The sequence below is a fragment of the Apus apus genome, chromosome Z, assembly GCF_020740795.1.
Source record: "Apus apus isolate bApuApu2 chromosome Z, bApuApu2.pri.cur, whole genome shotgun sequence".
In the NCBI taxonomy this organism is placed as follows: domain Eukaryota; kingdom Metazoa; phylum Chordata; class Aves; order Apodiformes; family Apodidae; genus Apus; species Apus apus.
In genome coordinates this window covers 28,979,795-29,001,800 of record NC_067312.1, presented here as the reverse complement: position 1 = coordinate 29,001,800, position 22,006 = coordinate 28,979,795, and the positions used below count along the sequence as shown (strand labels likewise).

The 22,006-nt window shown below is 41.3% G+C and overlaps 1 long non-coding RNA gene across 1 annotated transcript; it reads left to right on the top strand.

Annotated features, from left to right (window-relative positions):
* Positions 1-5,996: 5,996 nt before the first annotated feature.
* Positions 5,997-21,583, top strand: LOC127395413 (uncharacterized). The gene is made up of 3 exons (XR_007891797.1): positions 5,997-6,079; positions 15,385-15,571; positions 18,341-21,583. It is a non-coding gene; the product is annotated as an uncharacterized LOC127395413 (long non-coding RNA).
* Positions 21,584-22,006: the final 423 nt, after the last annotated feature.

The following is a 22,006-nucleotide window of genomic DNA, read 5'->3' as shown; positions in this document are numbered from 1 at the left end:
CAGTAATCCCATATTGGCAAAGTCCTTCATCCTCTGTTCTGCATGGGAAAACAGGACGAGCAAAAGGTAAATCAGTCAGAAAGGTACATTAATTGCCTAGATTATCAGGGTGTGCTGTTGCTCTTTGCTTCTTCTCCATTTCAAACACACTCTTGCTTTATTGAATCACCAGTCTTGTGTGTTTTCTGCAAGCACTTCTCAAGTGTCCTTTCTTCACCATGTTCTTTCTGTTTTATGGCTATTTATTTCATTTTCTTAATATCGAGCTCCTTAAATTCCTATTCTTTCTGAATCTTTCCTTTCTAGGTGATTCTACAGTATAAAATAGCAACTACAGACACACAGTTTTCAAAGATGAGGGAACTCCATCATTTGCTTTTATCAGCCATGTTTTATCATGCCCTGATAATGCGTTTCTGGTATTACTTAGTACTGAACTTTAAAACATTTGACATAACAGGTTTTGCATATGGATGACTAGACTGGATTGTGGTAGTAAAAAGAAAGAAGAAAGGTTATATCTTTCACTGTAATTAATTGTAGTGATAAGCTCCCGGATGTTGTTTCTAGGTGTCCAGGCATATTTATTTAATATTGGGGGGATTTTTGTTTTTATTATGCTTCTCTTCCTTACACAGAAAGGATTAAGAGCTAGAAAACATGATGTCTCTCAAAATAGCCCTGTGTGGTTTTGTTGTTTGTTTGTTTTTACATAAGGTCAGAGACATGCCCATTGTCCTGTTTTGAATTAATTATGAATTATTTTTACAGAAAGAAATGCCCAGGGCATGCCAAGCAGACATGGATCAAATACCCATGGAATGAGATATGAAAGACAGCCCCCCTACTGGTGCACAGCAAATAGTTCAGTACATGCAAAATACTAGTTTGTGTACACACAGCAGTTTTTAAAATCTCAGTCTGCAGAGCTCTTCATGGTGGTCAGTAATTTTGGCATTCTGTAGCTCTAGCTACTGCTTCAAGATGATTTGTTGCACCTTTCTGCAAGGGTGTGTTCCTCTCCCCAAATATTTCTTGGCCAGACATATCCCTCTGCACCAGCTCGCTCAAAGGCAACATTGGAGTAAAAATAATCAGCTCAGCAAGGAAAGCTGGAGCCAGCCTAGGAGCTAAGGAGCAGCTTCAGGGAACAACAGAGAAGGAAGAGTTGGGTCATTAAGCATGGAGACTGAATTGAGTGATGGCACAAGTATCTTCCTTTCTGGGGCAAATGAACTGGACACCCTGGAGGCAGGGATGAGGTGATGGACTTCTAACTGCTCTGCTGAGGAAAAGACTGTGCTCCTTACTTGGAGGAGTCATATGCTGTCTGGGGACACGCCTTGGTGAGGCAACCCTTTGTGCAGGTCCCTGATGGGACGGAAGTCTGAGGGATTTCAGGGTCTGAACCCCCTTCCCTGCAAGGTGTTTTAACAAACTTTACAACCACAGCCCCAATATTTGTGCAAACATGCCTTATACTAAAAAGGTGACTTTTGACTAAAATTACCAAATACGGTATTAGATCACAGAATCATAGAACCATTCAGGTTGGAAAAGACCTTTGGCATCACTGAGTCCAACCATCATCCTTACTCTACAAAGTCCTCCTCTAAACCATATCCACCAACGCCACATCCAAACAAGCCTTAAACACATCCAGCCCAAATTACAGGAAGCCTCCATTCTTTTTTTCTTAGGATCTTGGGGATCAAGTTCTGATTTTGGGTAGTTCAAATCCTAGTTTCCCTTATAGACAATCCATAGAGAACAAGAGGTGACTTGGGACCACCAGACTGGACTAATTAGCCAACTACATGCATATATCTTCAAGGAGTTTTTTGGCAGGTTTTTTTTGTGGAAGAACTCGTGTTCAAAACAGAGGACACCAGTGTGCACACTCTTCATCCATCCCCTGCTATGGTTATTGCTTCATGCAATTCCAGAAACCAGTTTGTGATAGATTATACAATTTAGAAAGTGATTGTAATGTTCTTTAATAGCCTTTAATATCTCAAAGAGAAGCAGAAGCCAACATTTAAAAAATGTTATTTAACTCATAGCCTCACCTCTGTCCCTGGGAAGGTGATGGAGTGACTTGTTCTGGATGTTATCTATAAACACATTGAAGAATGGGAAGTTATTGGGAGTGGTCAAGGGTATTGAGATAAGTTATTGGGATTTATCAAGGGTAAATCATGCTTGACCAACCTGCTGGCCTTCTATGATGACATAACTGGTTAGCTGGAGAAGAGGAGAACAGCAGATGTCATCTATCTACCTTGACTTCAACAAGGCTTTTGTCACTGTCTCCCATAACATCCTCATTAGGAAACTGAGGGAGTGTGGATTAGATGAGTGGACAGTGAGGTGGATTGAGAGCTGGCTGTGAGACAGAACTCAGAGGGTTCTGGTTAATGGAGCAGGGTTGAGTTGGAGGACTGTAACCAGTGGTGTACCCCACGGGTCAATACTTGGTAGGTCTTGTTCCACATAGTCATCAATGATCTATACAAGGGGACACAGTGTATCTTCAGCTACATTGCGGATGATACAAAACTGGGAGGGGTGGTGACACTCCAGAGGGTTGTGCTGCCATCCCGTGTGACCTGGACAGGCTGGAGAGCTGGGCAAAGAGGAACCTAAAGAGGTTCAACAAGGGCAAGTGTAGAGTACTCCACCTGGGGAGAAAGAATGTCATGCAGCAACACAGGTTAGGGGTGGACCTGCTGGAAAGCAGTTCTGAGGAGAAGGATCTGGGCGTCCTGGTAGAAAGTCATCCATGAGGCAGCAAAGTGCCTTTGCTGCTGAGAGGGCCAATGGAATCCTGGGGTGCATAGGGAAGAGCATGGCCAGCAGGCCAGGAAAGATCATTCTGCCCCTCTACTCTGCTCTGGTGAGGCCACATCTGGAATATTGTGTCCAGTTCTGGGCTCCCCAGTTCAAGAGAGACAGGGAACTACTGGAGAGAGTCCAGTGAAGAGCAACAAAGATGCCTGGGGAATTGGAGCATCTCCCTTATGAGAAAAGGCTGAGAGAGCTGGGACTCTTTAGCCTGGAGAAGAGAAGGCTGAGTAAAGACCTTATTAATGCCTGTAAGTATCTAAAAGGTGGGTGCAAGGAGGATGGAGCCAGACTCTTTTCTGTAGTTCCTAGTGACAGGACATGGGGCAACGGGCACAAGCTGGAACACAGAAAGTTTCATTTAAATATGAAGAAAAAAACTTCTGGACAGTGAGGGTAACAGAGCACTGGGACAGGCTGCCCAGGGAGGGTGTGGTGTCCCCTTGTCTGGAGATATTCAAACCCCACCTGGACGCAGTCCTGAGTAATGTGCTCTGGGGGATCCTGCTTTATCAGGGGAGTTGGACTAGATGATCTCTATAAGTCCCTTCCAACTCTGACAATTCTGTGATTCCATGAAGACATTCTTTGTTACAATGTATGTATAATACTGTGTCTAATAATGGCAGTATCAGTTACAAAAGGAGATTAGTTGACTTCACAACCTTTCTTTCCAGGGCAGAGCTTCAGGAAAGCTGCTTTCTCTTGGCTCAAACCTTGCCTATCTCAGAGCATCCATTGCTGCTGTTGTTATTACTACCACTGATATCTTCATCACTTGTGTACTAAATTCCATCATGTAGATGTGCTATTTATGGCTATTTTCTTGAGGATTTTGAGACAGATGTTGTGTGCAGTGTTTTTATCTCAAATTGTTATTTTAAACGTAATAGTTTTTTTGAGGACCAGTCATTAGGGATGCCAATGGTAGCAGAAAAATCAAAGGCTACCTCTATGTATTATAGGAGAGTTAGCTGGACTGGCACTGAAGACTCTGACAAGCAGTAGTCAAATGTAAGCCTCTAAGGCATCTATGCTGATTGCACACATCACTTCTAGAACTGTAGGAAGATGTGACTTTTGCATTAGGTGATACAAGATATGGTCTATGTGTTTCTGAATGTAGTAAGCTATAAAATAAAAGTGCTATTATGCAACTGCAGACTGTTCACTCCTACCTTCTCAGACCAGACCCTTGACTTCCTTGACCTAAAGTGAGAGAAGTCTCCACACTCAGAAGAGCAATCTTTGTTTTTCTACTTGACAGCTGCTGATGAGCTGAGAGGCCTCTCTGTCCAAATAGCCCAGGACAGTAGAGGGATAGCAACAGACTTTAAAAACAGTGTAAAATAAACATCTTAGGCTTTATTACAACCTTCACCAAATTTTTTAAGTATAGCTTACAAAGTCACTCTATTACACTATGCTAAATTTTTCCTCAGTTCTAATATTAGCCTTGGTTGTAGGAAACTGATGAGGACTGATTACAAAAGTGCCTTTATTGTCCTAGCATTAGGAGCTAGAAATTATTAATTTCTGATTATTTTTTTTAAGTGGGTGGTGGAAAAGGACAATGCCAAGATAGAGTTTGAACAGGCCTCTAGCCAGAGGTCACAAGACCTGTGCAAAGCTTTTTGTCTTAGTTGCCTGTTACCCCTCTGTTTATCAGACTGACAATTCTGGGTCAATTTCTGAGACCTGGCTTCTTTTTTTGTGCTTTCTTTTGTGATCCAGCTATTTTGAAGGAAATAGCATTTTCAGAGCAATGCACCTCTAACAAGAGTGTACCTGAGTGGTACAGAGTTGGCAGATGATGCTACTGGAAAAGCAGCAGGACTTCTCCCACCTTTACCAGAAGCTAAGGACAACTCCTGGATGGAGGAGGAGTAAAACAGAGGAGGCAAATTATCCTACTTCTCTACTGTAATCCTGAGTATGCCAAGGAAACCACACCTGCAGCTGAGGCTTTTCTGCTGAAGTGTACCAACAGTAGATCTACAGAGCAACAGTGTACTTGAGCGGAGAATCAGATAGCAAATAAGTTTATTCAAATACTTTGAAAAGACACCCTGTGTCTTAAAATCTTTATCTGGGGCTTATTGATTGATTGATTGATTGGTTGGTTGTGATATTCAATCTATTTTGTAATGGCGAGCCTGCTAAAGCAGTCACAGGCAATGGCTAGCACCAAAATGTAGTTATGCAGTTTCCATTTGGTAAGGTTTCCATTACGTAGATAGCTTACAATATAATTCTAAACGATAGGAACAATTAAGTAATTGTAATTCAGTAACCCTCCAGAACAAATGCACCTATAGGTATTCTGAAAATTTACTGCTCAAAGTAGTGGTGATCAAGTCATAGTGTCTGCATTTATAATAAACCAGACCACGGCTTAGTGTCTGCGCTCTACAGCTTTTGCTGCTAGCTAGCTTCAATGGATACCCAAAAAGCTGCTGAGAATGCTGTCAATAATGACTGACAAACCTTAGTGGCTTCTGGCATTTTTAGAAATTTTGTGTTCAGTTCTAAAACTGCTGACCTTAGGGATCCAAAGAATTTTGAAGAGGGCAGTTTTTCTGGATCTGAGCTTCAAGGCCTATCTTGAGAGGAGAGGCTACTCAATGAACATGTTGGTCTTGAAACTTAATTTTTCTTCTTCTAATGCTGCTAATGAAAGAGGTGCTTCCAGCACTTTAAGCAGCCGGGATCCTTACCCCACTGGTTGATATGACTGAGAGCACCACCTACTCGAGACGTCTCAGCCCAAGGATGTGAAGTGTGACTGACCGGTGAGGCATCTCTGCTTAACAGCAGTGACAGTAGTAGTAAAAACAACTTTGGTAAGGAGAATTATAGCCTGTGTAGGGGGTTTTGGTTCTCCATAGAAAATATCCTTTCTGATTTCAGTAACAGAAAGGAATATAGACACAGAGAGTGTCAAAATAAGGAGAAATCTCAGAATTGCCTTTGCTATTACTCAGCTTTTGCTTCTGCAAAGGAAGAGAGGTGGTGCTAGCTGAAGGATGTGTCCCTGCAGCTGAATTAAGGTGCTGTTACAGTGTTGTGCTGGTTTATGTGTGCCAAATAGCTAAAGATAGCATAGATAAAAAAAGCAAGGTGCACTCAGTGGCACACACTCTCCTGTGTGCCAGCAACTTGAAAACAAGCTGTTCAGGGAACTGGGCTGTTTTTTCTCTTCAAGATATAGCCCATGAAGTTGCTTGATAACGGCGTAAGTAATAGCACTGGTTAGCTGTAAGCGTTCTTAATTTCTTTGGGGAATTGGATAACAATGTATCTGAGGTTTGAATGTCTTCATGGAGGAACAACAATTCAGCCACCTCTAGTGGGATCTGCCTTGCTTCTGGTTTAGCTGAATTCATGTTTTTGGCAGACAGCTTTTCAAAGTCAGCTATTGTTCATCAGGTATTTGTGGCAGTACAGGAAGAGATGTACCTGAAAGTCTACTTTCTCTTTAATTAAACCAAAGGGTTAAAAAATTTTATATTAATTATTGATGCTAAACTCCAAAGCATCTGTTGGAGGAAGTAGTATCTCCAGTGCATTTCACACTTTGCTTGCTTTCTTCAGCACAGCAACACAATTACCTTCTTCTAACACCCTCTAATGGCTTAAAACACCTCATGACCACAATCTTCTCTGATCCCTTTCCTTACTTAAAACGAACACAACTCCAGGCCTCACAATCACACGGTATTGCAACCCTTTGTTCAAGCCCCTCCACTGAGGTCCCCCACCTACAGCAAATAAGAGCCTGGGTACAGGAAAAAGCTTTACTGCTTGTTTGTGGCCTGTCATTATGGTGTGAAGCAAATATCCCCATTTAGTAATATCTGCTGTTAACTTGCCACAGGGTTTTACCTTTGTTATGAAATGTGCAAAGAACATTTAGAGGGGTCTAAAACAGTTGAAATGGGGAAAGAGGAAGAAGAAGAAAACCTGGAAAGGCCACAGGTTATTTATGTAAATGGGGGTTTTAAAGGCAGCAGGAGGAAGTACTTGGGTAAATTTAAAAGAAGAAAGAAATTACAGAAGGTAGTATCTTCAGTTAGCAAGCATTATACTGTGCGAATTGCTGCCCTAAGTCCTTGCTGTGTAAGTGATACCTTTTTGCAATAAGGAGGTCTTGATATAGTCAGAGATGCTTTTGACACTTTTTCATTTCATCTCAAGGAAAAGATGAGGTTTGAAGGCAAATTGGTCTCCTAGATTTGGAGAGAGATTGGTTATCTGCTTGGAAATGATCCATGACACCTTTAAAGACAATATTCTCAGCATGTGTATTGCACTGCCTCATGCCCTAGTACTGCAGTGTTCAATACTTGCAAACAAGAAACATCCAGGCACAGTACTGTACCTCCAGGCAGACTAGCCAAGGGAGATAGATTATTTTTCTGGGTAAACTTTTGACTCAGTCATAAACTGCATAGCTAATGGAAATCTTGAAGCTCATTCCAAAGAAACCAGCAAACCAGTGGCATGGGGCCAGTGTCTCAGGATTAATCATGGGCAGGTCCTGTCCATGCTGGGTGCCCTTGCCTTGCAGATCACAGCATCTGTCGACTGGCACTGGGTAATATGGGAGCTCCTACCTCAGGCTGCTCCATTCCTAGCTGTGAAAATCTGTCCTGGAGTTTCAAAAAGAGAGGTTTTATTCTTTAAAACATCCTTCCTCTGGCACTACTGCAAAGTAATTCCCTTTCCAGGTTAAGAGATGTCTGCTGTGTTGGCAAATATACACAAACTTTGGAAAAGGCTATGTAATCTCTGAAAATGGGGTGCTTGCTGTTAATTTATACAAAATATCCCCAGCACCACCAGAAAGGTTTTCTTCTGAATTTTTAAACATTTCCTAAGAACTGTGAGACTGCATTTAACTGAGTTTTTGTGGTGCCTTGTGTTAGACCAGGGTAGTGTCATTTGATTATCTTTTGGTTTTGGCTACCATGTGCCTGTGTGGAGCTACATTGCCCCAGGGAAGTCTCTAGGCAGACAGTGGGCTCAAAACTGGTTTCTTAGGTATATTGGCTCTTTACACATTGTTTAGTCCATACATTATCTGTGTGAGCAAAGCTGTAAGCTATCTTCTGAAAATAACAGGGGTTCAGTGGATAAAACCGATCAGGGTCTTCATTTACTCATTATAGCCTGAGAAATGGAGAAGCTTGGCACAGCCTGCATCCAGACTTTGATAGGGTGACTGAGAGTAATCCAGCTCAGAAGTGATTATGCCTGGGTCATTGTGACCATTGCTTATCTGGGGAGAAGGGATGACTTCTGCTCAGCTGGTGGTGATAAAGGGCCTTCTTCCAGGCTTAGTATAAATATCCTGAAGGCTTAACTTGATGCAATTTGAGAGATGCTGTGTGGAGGATAAGGCCAGTTGTTTGGCTAGTTCTTCAAACGGTTTCTTCTCCCTAATCAGCACTAACTCAGCCATACTGGCTCCTTTTGAGATCTGCCTTGGAGGCATGCTGATGTCCTGAGGAACATGGTGAACAGAATTTTAGTGTTTGCTGGCAGTAGCCATGGGTCCTGTTGAGCTCCATTATTGAAAGGCCTGAAGCAATCCTAGCTGTGCTCCCTCTGGGAATATCTTTTGGTCTTTGTGCATGAGGACAGTATCTGCCTACATGACAGTTGCACTGCTCAAAATCTGCATTTATGTTCCCAGGCAAGCTGTTGGTCATCTGCACAGAGCTGAGGACATAGCTATGGCCAGCAGCAAATTGATGTTTCCTGGAGGAAACGAGGAGAACTAAGGTTATTAATGCCTGACTCACTATTGTGGTGGCTGCTCCAGGGGCTGACCATCTATTCGTACCCTGACACAACCTGTGGAAAATCACCAGTAAATCCAGCATTACAGGCTGTAAGATGGTTTTCAGTGCTGTCAAGGGTCTTCTTCCTAAGTGCTCTTCGCTCACTGCTCACCTGTCAGTGCCCAGATGCTCTCCTTGGTCAGCCTGTGGAGCTCCAGGGGGACTCCTGTTTGTATCCAGACCACTGTTATGCTGCTACTGTTGCAATGTGTATTGTGTTCATTGCTATCAGCCTCTATCACAGTATGTTGTTTTTCAGCATGCATTTAGTGGACAGCCATTTCCTCTGTTCCAAGGGGCAGACACCATTTTCTGTCCTTAATAGAAGACCTAGGAATGGAAACAGTAGCTCTGTATGTACCGCTTCTCCTTTTCCTGTAGGAAGTTTGGGAGCTTAGAGCCAGAGGTGACTTACCTTTTTTCTGATCAGTAACAGCTTTATTAGCCAGCCTTAACAGCTGGACAAAGAGAGTAGTACACACAGGCTTAATCATAGAAATTAAGTTATTTCTGGAACAAGACTGGATTGCTAAAGTTGTTCACAATAAAAATTTCATAGCCTCATGCAGCAAATTGATATAATAAGGAAAATGCATTTTAAATTAAAAGCAATAAATCCTTTCTTAAACATTTGTCAAACCCACCAGACTATTTTGAAGAAATGCTGTCTGTTCTTGCTGAGAGCATGGCATTTGTTAGTAATTTTCTAGCTGCAAGCAGTGAACTAAATGTATGAAACAAATCTGATTATTTTAACACGGTGTATTGATTTGTTCAGTTCCAGTATACCTGAAGAAGGGACATAGTTTTATTCTGTATACAGATGCTTCCTAAAGCAGAAGGCAGAAACACCCTGCAAGGAAATCTCTCAGAGTTTTAAAAACAGAGTTTTGCATTTTGCAAATATGGAAAATATAAAAAAGGTCAATTCCCACCTTAAAAGTGATGAGAGGAGAAGAGGGGGAAGTTAGACAAAGTGTTTTCTGTTTGGCACTACAGTCAGCTGCAAATGTGTACTTTAAGCAGCATTGTTCCAGTTAACTTCCATGAAAACTATATATAATCTCTCTGTATTGAAGATTATGCATGCTCCATCTGAGTTATTGCATATACAAGGGAAAATAATGTCAGCATAAAACAATTGGAATGACAAATATAAAAATACGAAAAGCAAACAAACTGTTAGTTTTTTCACATTCTTCCTTTGGTTCCACTTATTTTTTCTATAAAGAGTAGATTAGTTATTTAATCATCCATAATATGTAACACAGTAATGCTCCTCCCAGCATAAGGAAGCTAATCAATATAAATAACCTGTTCTATGATAATGAAGAAATAAAAAAGTGAATGCAAATACTCTAACATGTGTTAAAGGCTACAGGATTTCTCTTAAGCCTCTTGAATGGCTCTGAATATATTCAGTAGGACTTACATGTCAATCCACAACATGGTTTGGCTGGACTCCTGAGGAAATCAGTTTGGGGACTGTTTGTTTTCCTCAGTTGATTCTTTTGTAAGATGCTCTGGTTGAAAATCTTTGATAAACATTAGTAAGCATAGCTAAAACCCTAATTCATGACAGTCTGCGTTTGCTCAGTCCTTGAGAAAGAGACAGGCATAAATGGGCGTTTTCACCACGACAGCTCTAGGAGTGGGTTTTCCTTCTGTAGTATGGTTGAAAAAATGCAGCTTCTGCGTGTAGCCAATGTGTTAGCAAATTACACTAGTTTGAAAAGACAGAAGTGTACAAAGACACTGGTCATTTTTATCTCATTCAGAGTCTGACTGCTCTTAATAACACTAAGATTATAAAGGGCTTTTTGGACTGACGATCAAAGCACATGGCCTGCTTCCTGGACCAGAAAGGGGAAGGTGGAAAAAACCATATGAGACTGGGAAAGATTTGCCAAGATGTGGAAAAGGATGTTTCATTTCAGAGAGAAAGAAGCTCTGCCAGTTGTTCTTGACTAGGTTGTTCTCTGTTTAGAGTATTTCTGTAAGTTTATATATATGCTTCCCAAGGTAGGACATGGCAAACCACAAAATAACAAAACAAGATAGGGAGCAAAACCCTGTAAGGTAAGTGAAGCTGATGATACGCTACTGGATGCCATTTCTTGGGCAGAGTGAACTTTCTTCAGTGAATTAGTGCTTCTTTATTTCAATTCTTTTGTGTGATAATTTTTTTCTTAGTTGACAGTGCAGTTTCAAAGTGGAATCTTCAGTCATTTTTGAAGCCACTCTTAAAACACAGATAAGATAGAATAATTAACTAGTCACAGTGGCTCTTGACATTTAGAGATAAGTCTGGCCTGCTTAACAAGGAATACATGATGGAGGAACTATAGACTTGATTAAGGAAAGACTTAAATCTATGTGGAATGAATAGGTCATTTGGTGATTATGTAAATGTTGCTTACAGAAGTCATGTGTGAGCAGGATGGTATAGGAAAATGATGTCTTCTCCCAGAAATCTGGGGTGAGGGAAGAAGAAGAGGGAAAGAGGATGTCAGCTGCATAAAATAAATTACTGCTTTTAAAGAACAATGAATGACCAAGGATATAAGGGGGGAGATCTAAGTTGAGCTGCAACTACCACAAAAGATGGTCAGTATAGACTAGACTGACCTGGATTTCCCCCCTTCTGTAAGATAAAGGAAAATACAGGCTAAGTCCTAGTGTACTTAGGGTAAGGTCTAGGTTCTAGTGTACTTACCCTAGTGTTTTTAGGGTAATTTCCTCCCTCCCTATTTCCCTGTGAAGTCACAGAAATGTTGCTGCAAAGTGCCACAGATCTTCTCAGGCTCTGAAGATACACCAGCTGCCCTCCTGCAGTTCGCCCTGACCTAGTGAGCCAAACAGAATCCCCTATCACTGCACTAGCAGTGCTGCTCCCTGAGCCTGCCTGGGGAAGGACAGGGTGCTCTGCCAGGAGATAGTGGAGCTTGAGGCATTCATATCTTTTCATGAGGCCTCTCCATGAGGCTGGAGAAAAGCTGCACACCTTCTTCCACACTTTGTGATCCTTTTTTTTCCTAACTACCAGCTTTCTTCCTTCCACAAATACAGGCGTTACATATTTTATTGGGTAAAGAAGGCTACTGCTTTGATCAGTATACTCCCTAAAGTAATACATTTTCAGGAAAGCTAAGGCAAATCAGCTGAGGGTGTGAAGATGAAGTGTTGAATTAAACCATGTTATACTGCTGTGGAAGCTCCCATTCAGGTGTAACATTATTAGATTGAGGCAGCTTTCTACTCATGGGAAAGATAATTCACTGTGATAGAAGAATAACTGTACAGGTGTGAACAGGAGTCCTCACACAGGGTGAAGGGTTAGTGATCTTAATTTATACTCTGAATTTATGTACTTCTGTAGTCCTTGTGTGGCAAACACACAATAATGCCACAAAGCAGTCTGGTTGAGTTTTTTTACTATTTCTTTGGGTAGTGATGCATTTTTTAAAGGCAAACAAGAATCCCTGAGTCACCTGCCTAATTTATGTGCCTGTATCAGGCAGTTGGTGGCATCTCAGCTTCCTGTCCCCCAGTCAAATAATTCTGCAGGAGTATAGGAATAAGTCAGTATTGAGCTGGCACAGGGACCTTTTTGACATGAAAACACACATTTTAAATTCAAGAGCTTTGTGTAACCTTCTCATCTGGTTCTGCCTAGCTGCTATTATGTGCCATGTCACAGGTTTCCCATTCCCTTGAGTCCAGCCCCCAGCAGATTAATGGAGCCATGGCAGTGTGCTGATTGCAGGTCTGCAATTGCACCTTTTTTTGTATGAGTGATAATTCTCGTTAAGCCACCAAACCACAGATTTCCCACCTTTCCCTCCTTCCCCCTTTGCCTCCCCCACCTTAGTCCTGTAAGTCTAGAAATTAAATCAGCACGGTCTACATAAAGTAGCTAAATAAAATGCCTCCCGGCGGGAGGACCAGTCTTGCTATTTAGGGTGTCCAGCATTTAGGCCTTCACAGATTGAAAACCCTTGCAAAAAACCCAGTGGCTCAGTAAATGCCTCAGGATCTCCTTTGGTTCTTGTTTTATTTGATAAGAAGTTTCTTCACACAGTTTGATACCTCTAATTAGTCTGCATTGATGTAGTTTGCATTACAATTGTTCTTTGACATTGGTAACAATATGTTTTCTTAAAGTATTTACGATTCTTCATGCTGTATTTTATGTACAAATTTCACAGGTCCCTGTGCAAAAATATTGGCTTTTGATTGGGCTCCTCAGGTATTCCTGTCACCAGTCTGACCAGCTGTCTTACTTCTTATTTTTTTGTGTTCATAGATCAAATTTATCTCAGAAGCAAATGCTGCCAAGTGTTTTGATTTAATAATGCAGTGAAAGCTGCAGCCACATCTGATATTTTCTCCTGCTCTTGAGGAAAAGGACTATTGTAAACCTTGAATGTTCCTTTCCTTCCTCCAATCAAAGTGATCTTGAGGGCTCTTGAGGTACTCAAGAAAGGCTTATGGGAATCTAAGTGGGATTTTCCAAAATCAAAAAAACATCCTGCTTTTTCAGGTGGTACTGAATGATTATGTCTCCTGCCATGGAGGCATCAGATCGAAAAAGTCTGGAATTAAATGCTGCCTAGTGGTTTACAAATTGATACCTCTTTCAGTTACACTAGCTAGCATTATGCAGGACTCTTTCCTCTGACGCTTTTTTGTTGCTAGGTTTTATTCCAGGGCTCATACTAAAAGGAGACAAAATATGGTGGTTTTTCATATCATCCCCAGAGTGGAGGTCAGTTAGGCTCTGAACATGCTTTGTTGCTCTCAACATTTCATTGCTCTTTTGGATATCTGTTGCATCTAGGCAACCAGATCTGAACTCCTCTATTGGTGTCCCAGGGACCTTGGCTCTGATCTGAGGTCCTGCAGTCTGGGACCAGGAGGGAGGTGCCTGTGCTCCCTGTCCCTGCATGGAATATTGATGAGTAGTGATGCGTATTCAGCTCTGAGATGCATAGAGACAGCAAATGGGACAAGGTCTGTATGATTACTTGAAATCCTATCCATCTCAGTTGGATCCAGCTTTGCTGAATGGTCTAACAGCCTGCACAGCCACTGAGGGACCAATGCGTTTGTCCTAGGATATTTTTGCACGGTCATAACTTTTTTTCATAACATACTGAGTGTCACAGTTACAGCAGGAAATGTTGGGGGGTATCTTCTCCCTTACTCATGCTGGACTGAACCTGTGAGCGCTCTCTCCTGGCAGCTGGAGGGTGTGTCCGTGAAGTGTGATGGAGAACTGTGCTCTTAGCCCTACGGAAATGCTGTGGTAAAGACAATGCGTTTCCGGTGTGCATAATATTTTTTTTCCATGCTCTCTGGCAGGAAACCCATAGTTTAGTGGCCATGGTCAGCCTCAGGGAGTTACTCTGAACGATTTTGAGCTACTTGTAATTCAATGCATGTTTCTTAACATACATTTTTCCAAACCATATCTCATTGTACTTGCTTCTATAGTTTCTCTTGTTCTTATCATCATTCTCTATTTCCTTCTCTCTCACTGACTTGATGATGTGATAAATACTAGTATCAGCTGTGCACATCCTGTAATTTCTTCTCCAGCATATAATGCAAATGTTATACCTGTTGCTGGGTTTCCCATACTTCCTGCTTTATATGTCTCTATAGGTCCTCATGAGACAACTGCACTTACATAAGTAATTATCTTGGGTTTGCATTTCTTTTCAATTTGTAATCCATTTGACAGTACTCAGTTCCAAACCTGTGTCTATGTAGAACACTTAGTAATTTCTGACAGAGTAAGAATCAAAATCTTAATGAGGTCTCTTGTGGCAAATGAATTTCTGTCCTACCAGGCAGGCAACGTGCAGAGTTGTTGGTTTTAGTGACACCAGACGTTTTTGTAGCCTAGCACTTTCACACCTGGCATAGCAGGCTGACCCTGCAGAAATGGGTGGGACATTGAAATCCACAATAAAGGAGTGGGCCATTTGCTTATTTTATGAATCAGACATCAACATCTCAGAAATGTGTACTTTTGCATTCTGGGAAGACCTGCATTTCCTACAGAACAAACAATTGTAGTGATAGACTGAGAATTAGCAAACTTTTTTTGAAGTTCAAACAAATCTTAATATTCAACTGATTACACTGGTGCATCTATGGGCTGGTGTTGGACTAGGACAGCAGTCTCAAGAATTATTTGTTGACTTTTGAAACAATGGCATAGTAAACAAAAGAAATTTGAATCTATAGTTTCAGTGGGAGTATTTATTTTCTTGCTCTAATAGTGTCTAGCACACTTACAACTCTATGGAACACCATTTCCCATATATGCATTGACTAAAAACTTCTCTTGTCTCTCTACAGGATTAACTGGAGATATACGTGCTGAATTCCAGTAGGAAGGTTTCTGAAACTGTCTGAGTGTTCCCTGTACCTGGTTCTGTCTTTTATTATATATCTCTCCAAGGAGTGAGGCCATGTACCATTGTGTGTGTGACATATCCAGTGATGGGACACCCACAGGTTCCCTGAGCAACGTGTCCCAGTGTCTCATCACCTTCACAGGAAAGAATTTTTTCCTAATGTCTAACCTAAATCTTCCCTCTTCCAGTTTAAAGCCATTACCCCCTGTCCTATCACCACAAGCCCTATTAAAAAGTCCCTCCCCTGCTTTCCTGTACTCCTTCAGGTACTGGAAGGTGCTCTAAGGTCTCCCCAGAGTCTTCTCTTCTGAACAACCCCAACTCTCTCAGCCTTTCTTCATAGGACAGGTGCTCCAGCCCTCTGATCATCTTCATGGTCCTCCTCTGGACTTTCTCCAACAGCTCCATGGCCTTCTTGTGTTGGGGGCTCCAGAACTGGACACAGTACCCCAGGTGGGTTCTCACAAGAGCTGAGTAGAGAGGGAGAGTCACCTCCCTTGAACTGCTGGCCACACTTCTTTTGATGCAGCCCAAGAGACAGTTGACTTCCTGTGCTTCGAGACCACATTTTAAGTCCTTCTTCTCAGGGCTGTTTTCAACCCATTCTCTACCCAGTCTGGAATTGTGCTTGGGATTGCCCCAACCCATGAGCAGGACCTTGCACTTAGCCTTACTGAACTTCATACGGTTTGCATGAGCTCACTTCTCAAGCCTGTCCAAGTCCATCTGGATGGCATCCCTCCCCTTCAATGTGTCAACCACACCACACAGCTTAATGTCGTCAGCAAACTTGCTGAGGAGGCACTCAATTCCACTGTCCATGTCACCGACAAATATGTTAAACAGCACGAGTGGCAGTACTGACCCTTGGGGAAGACGACTTGTCACTGGTGTCCATTTGGACATTGAGCCATTGCTTGCAACTCTTTGAGTGTGAACACCCAGCCAACTTCTTATTCACCCAGTGGTCCATCCATTGAATCAATATCTTTCTAATATAGAGACCAGGATGTCATTCAGGACAGTGCTGAATGCTTTGCACAAGTCCAGGTAGATGATATCAGTTGCTCAACATCCTCAGAGCATGTTATGGAAGGACAAAGGAAACCTGAGTGTGAAAGGTACTAATGGTGGGTGGGATCCTTGGTTTGAGGATCACATGCTGGCATGATGGAGTAACAGGAAGATGAAGGGAATGAAACAAGATGATGTGCTGCTGGAATGAGAGATTAGTGGTGAGATTGGAGTGTGTGTAGGGATAATAACAAATATAAGAGAGATGCAAAAAGGAAAGGAGATGGTGAGCAGCTAAGTGTCTGTAGAGATTAGTTTGTAGGGTAAAAATTGAATGGTAAAGGAGAGAGTGAGTTAGGAGGAGTTAGAAAGCTTAGAGAAAAGGGAAATCTAATGTTGGGAGGAGATGGTTTGGGAAGAGTGAATGAGTTTTGGAGAATAGATAAATGTACGTGCTTATCACAATCACTGTCAAATGACAGGAGTTCCTTAAGTGTAGGAACTCCAGCCAAAATCTGTTACTGGGGAGTTAAAGTATTGTCCAGTCACAAATTGTTCTATTAGTCTCCAATTACATCCCACTGCTGTGATATAGAATCACATAGTTTTTCAACAGAATATGCATCCTCTTGTGACAGCACAATTCTTAGTGATCCCAAAACAGCTTGCCAGAGGATGGTAGATTTTAAAGGAAAATGCTGTGAATTTCTTGGGAAGATGGAAACGGGAAGGGAAATCATCAAAGTGACTTTCAGGTCATCGTTTTGCTACAGTGCTCAGTGCTTACCATATTCCTCTCTGCAGAGAGAGACTCAAGAAGGCCTGGGTTCTTCTCAAGTCACTTTGAAGATGTGATTTATGAACCTTGTGCTGGGTTTTTGCACACAGGTATATTTTATCCTTAGGGCACAGCTTGTGCTGGAGTTAAGCGCGTATGTTAAAGTCATGTGTTGGCACAAGGGTGTGCTCTGTCTTCTGATCAAAGTGACCAGGGTGACCAAGAAACTGGAGTTGCCAGTGATTGTTTGTCCAGTGTTTACCCCTTTGGCCAGACCTTTGATTACTAATGAGACCACTTCTGTATGAAGACAAGAATGCTTTCCTTCTCGGGGAATTAACACAACCACAATATTTGAAAATAATGTAGGTTATGTATCAAGCCCATGAATGCCACTTGTATTCCTGTAAATTAATAGAAAGTATAAGTTTATTAAATCATCTTCATAAAGGTAAGAAATAACGAGGAGACTCAGTTTGTTTTTCACACTTACCCTAAAATAGCAATAAGGTAGATTATACAAATCAGTGTCAAAAATATTGGATAGTAAGATTGCATTAGATTTTTGTATGTGGTGTTCTTTAATTTTTCTGCTCAAAGATGCTTGAAGGCATTCCAGAGGAGATTTCTCACAAAACAGAAAACAGAATGTGATAAGTAAACTCTTCACTATAAAATATATTAAGACTTATGTCTTTCTTCAATCCTTCTGCAAAGAAAGCTGTCCATGTTGAGAATAACAAAAGCATTAGAGAGAGAATAACAAGACCTTGAAAATGGCTTCAGGTGAAAACTTGAGCTAAAGGACAATTAGGAGCAATCTCTGCATGTTGTGCTTATGCTGTGTGATGTTGCTTTCCTGTTTACACCCTAGGGCAGGTGTAAGTACAGTGCTTTATCAAAACACAGTGAAACTACTGAACTCAAATGGGTAGGTAGTGGACATTGAGGTAGCATCGCACTGAACAGCACAGGGTGTGATTTTTGTCATCGGAAACTATGCTGGGAGATCTCTTGCTATTAAAGCCATGTTACCTCTGAACAGCTTGGCAGAAAAGGGTAACAGTGATTTAAAAATTTATCACAGTTTCTCTGTGATCTGTAAAAATGGTGGTACAGGAAATGGATGCACTTCTGACAAAAATTAGGTTGTAGACCTGGAGATAGCAAAAGCACACCGTACTCTTTCTGTGTGTATTTATTGAGAAAGATCTATTAATTCAAATACCTCATCAGTAACTGTAAAGAAAAGCTAAGATTAATTTGATCAGATGGAACAAGTATTGAAAAATGCACTCCCACTGTGCAAGTGCCATATTAGATTCTGCAGATAATTGCTGCAAAACGGGCTGCATCTGGTTCTTTCTGGTAACACGTATCCAAACATACTGGCAGAGCAGGCAATAAGATTTTTTTTTCTTTCTCAATAGGCTTGTCAATGTGAAGAAAATGCATGGAAGAAACTTATGTTTCAGCTGCACTGTTGGATCTCTTCACCACAGAAAGAAACACCCAAATACAGTAAACTGGCAACAGCCTCAAGTTGGATATGCTATCAGATATAAAGAGGAGGAAGAACAATCCTTGTCAACGCTTTTGTGTAATATTCATCATTATTTCTTAGCTTTTTTTTTTTACCTACTTGTTCATGCAGATAGAAGCTAGACTGCCTTCCTGGAAGATTTAGTAAGGGCATACTAAGCTGTAGAACTTCAATACAGCTACACAGCTTCCTGCATGTAAATGCTAATTGAAGTTTGAGCTTTTGTGAACAATTCTAAGTAGAACGAAACAAGAATAAGATTCTCAGCTTTTACTTCTGGCTTCATAAAAGCAGTGTTCTTGTGTTTGTGCATTGTAATAAATTACCTCATATGGAGCTATAAATATAATTCATTTAAGGTAGAGACATTCAACAGCATGATGGGTCAACAAGTGTTCAGTTCCCTGTTCAAGTGCTTAGTTATCTTCTGCACCTTAAGCACAACATTTCTGACACTTCTGAATCTCTCAGTGGTGGTATTTTGAAAACATAAACCAATATAATTATTTGATTTTGTGAACTGAGAGCTTCTCTGCACATTAGATACTTATCCTGGGGTGACCATCTAAGTCAACATTGCATGTGAGGCATTCAGAATGGCTTTTGGATGCCCTTGCACCGATGTCTTTGAATGGTTCACACCTACTGCATCCACATTCATATCTATACATAGCTGAAACAATGTCATGTCATATATCTAGAGTTTAATATTACAGCTGAGCATTGCAGAAGGAATGCACAATAATTTTGAAATTCTTCAAGTGGAGGAAAATGCTTGAATGCAGTAAATATTTAAAAAAAGAGAAGTACTGCAAGTTTTAATGTCTTAGGGATCTACAACAAACTCCCAGCTTTTTCAGTACTTCGTTGCTTTTGTTTACTGCTCCTTTCTCTCCTTTTTCCCCCTCCTCAACTGTGGCTGAAAACCAGCAAGGTGCAGATGATAATTCATCTCTGGTAAGCGAGTGCTGGTGCTTCTGACTTGTCTTTAATTGGACCTAATGGCTAAAGGTATTAAATCTTCAATAACTTCAACATCCAATGGTTCATCTCCAGGCTCTATTGACAGTGGTAGAAAGCCATTTCTGATGATGGCTTTTCAGTAGCCAGAGAGAAGTAATCCAGTACCCTTAGACTATTTCTTGTGACTAAATGACTTGTGAGTAAAACAACCACCATGGAGATTAACCCACAGGCAGACTTCAAGGCTTGAGAGCAGAGAACACTAACACTACATCAGTGCTTTGAAGGCTGCTTATTTAGGTCAGGAATGAAATGTGCAGTGAGGAGTACATAGAAGGCTTGTCTCTCCTCTTGTGTCAAACACTCCTTTCAGATATTATATTCACTTAAAGGGGAGGTGGAAAAAAACCCACCCTGCTTCAAATGTCCTAGCTTGCATGCACAAAAAAATCAATGTCCTACACAACCTGGTAACTGCTGTTTCTGCACTTGAATACTATGATACCAAGCTGTGCTTGCCCAGGAACCATAATCATGGCTTGCCAATATTTACATACCTGAATATTTATGGTAGAAGTAGTCCCTTTAAACAGACTTGTTGGATCTGTGTGGTTTGTGCATCCCTATCCCAAAGATGTCCCTGCCTAGACACTCAGTATGTTTGTACAACTGAGACATACATGCTAAAATGTGTGCAGCCTCATGCCCAGCACCCTGTAAAGTGCTATCAACACTACCATGGCAATCTGTGTTCCCAAGCATTTACAGTGAATACACACAAAAGATAAACTAATCATCATCTTTGTTTACACAGCATGGAATTAATGCACAGATTTGAGTCAAGCTTAAAAATTTTGGAGAGTGCCAAAACCAAGTTCTTAAAATTCTTAAGCAAGTGAAGAGTCTTTTCCTTCCCTTGCAGACAGGCGAAGACCACTTCAATGTTGGTAGCACTACCAAGACAAATCTGTGTGACTATTGTGATAGAAATGTTAAGACTGATGTGAATGGGCACATGTGGCTCTGGGAGCAGCAGCTGGAATGAACAGCAGGAGAAGGGCTGTACTAATGGTGTATGTTAGTTGATGTAGTGAGTTATATTAGTTGTTAGTAGATTAGTGTGTCATTGAGACTCCAGCACCAGTATCTGCAGCTTCTCAGGGCACACAGAGTGGGAAGGACAGCCTAAAAGAAGGAAGACTTCCTCTCCTAGGCTAGAATAGGGAGTCAGCCATTTAAAGATCACAGCAAAAGGCAGAGAACAGAGTAGTAAACATAAGACAATGATAAAATTAGGAAGGGAGGTGACTAAATCCAGATGATCCAGAGAGATGGAACAGGTTGGAGAGATGGACTATCAGCCTGCAGTGGGTACAAAATATCAGACCAAAAACTGGCACATGGTTTCTGAACCCAGAGGAATCCAGGGCACAAGAGGAGGACCCAATAGCAAGTGCCCCTCATCCTTCATGTAATTTTGAGTTCTTGGCAGACACTGGGACACAAGCATTTCTGTGTCTGACTGCTGAGCAGCCTACTCTTCTATGATTGTCTTGCTGATCATAAGTAAATTGAAGTGGGAGGAAGGTCTCCAAATAATATTGCAACTGCAGGAGATAGTGCATGGGCTGCTGTAAGGTCTGTCCTGCATAGCTGCCTGATCCACACAGAGACATGTGGACTACCCTAGCTGGTTCAGAGGTCAGTAGGTAAGGGGAGAGCATGGTCTAGGCCTTTGACTTATTTATCGTTAGAACCTGTCCCTGATATACTCTTTTGCCTTTGCTTATTTAATCTCCCAGCAATTATTCCTGCTTCTGAAAACAGGAACTGCCTCTGCCTCAGTTGAAATGGTGCACAGTGCACAAGTCTGTTTTTCTTAATCTGGGCCTTTGAAAGCCTGTGGGTAGAGATAAAAATTAGTGCTATCAGAATGACATGTGTCCTTACCCACAAGTCCATAGTGTGCACTTCTGTCAAGGTGCAATTTGCCTAACCTTGTTATGAAAAGCTCTGGTGTTTATATGGTCCTGGCCTGGAAAGACTGCTGTCAGCAGAAAAGCAGATGCCCTCTCTTGCTTGTCTTTATAACCATCAGGATAATGCCATGCTCCAGGGTAATTTCTAGCATGTCATTACACACATATTGCATTGTAGGTTGGTTTAGATGAGGTAATTATTGTGTTTTTTTGTATAATATTGTATTTAGTACTTTCTGTTGGAACCCAAAATAAAGCTCTGTAGTCCAAATAGCCTTTATTTGTAGATGTTTCAACCACTGTCTTTCAAAACCAGCCAGTACTGTTACTGTTTTCCCCTTGCTCAGAAGCCACACTGAAATTCACTGGAACTGGTTTTTATGGGTCTTTCCCCCTCTTCTCATTAGAGTTTGTCATATTAAATCAGCTTAACCAAAGCTTAACAGGTATGTCTGTACGATTATTCATGTCCACAGTACAAGAGAAGCTTGCAAGCTTTGCTGCAAAGCATGCAAAAGTTTGTTTTGCTTTGGTTTTTGTTACTTTATTTTTTTTAAAGGTAAAAGCAAGATGCTATGCCACATAAAAATGCCTTGTTTGTTCTGCAGCAA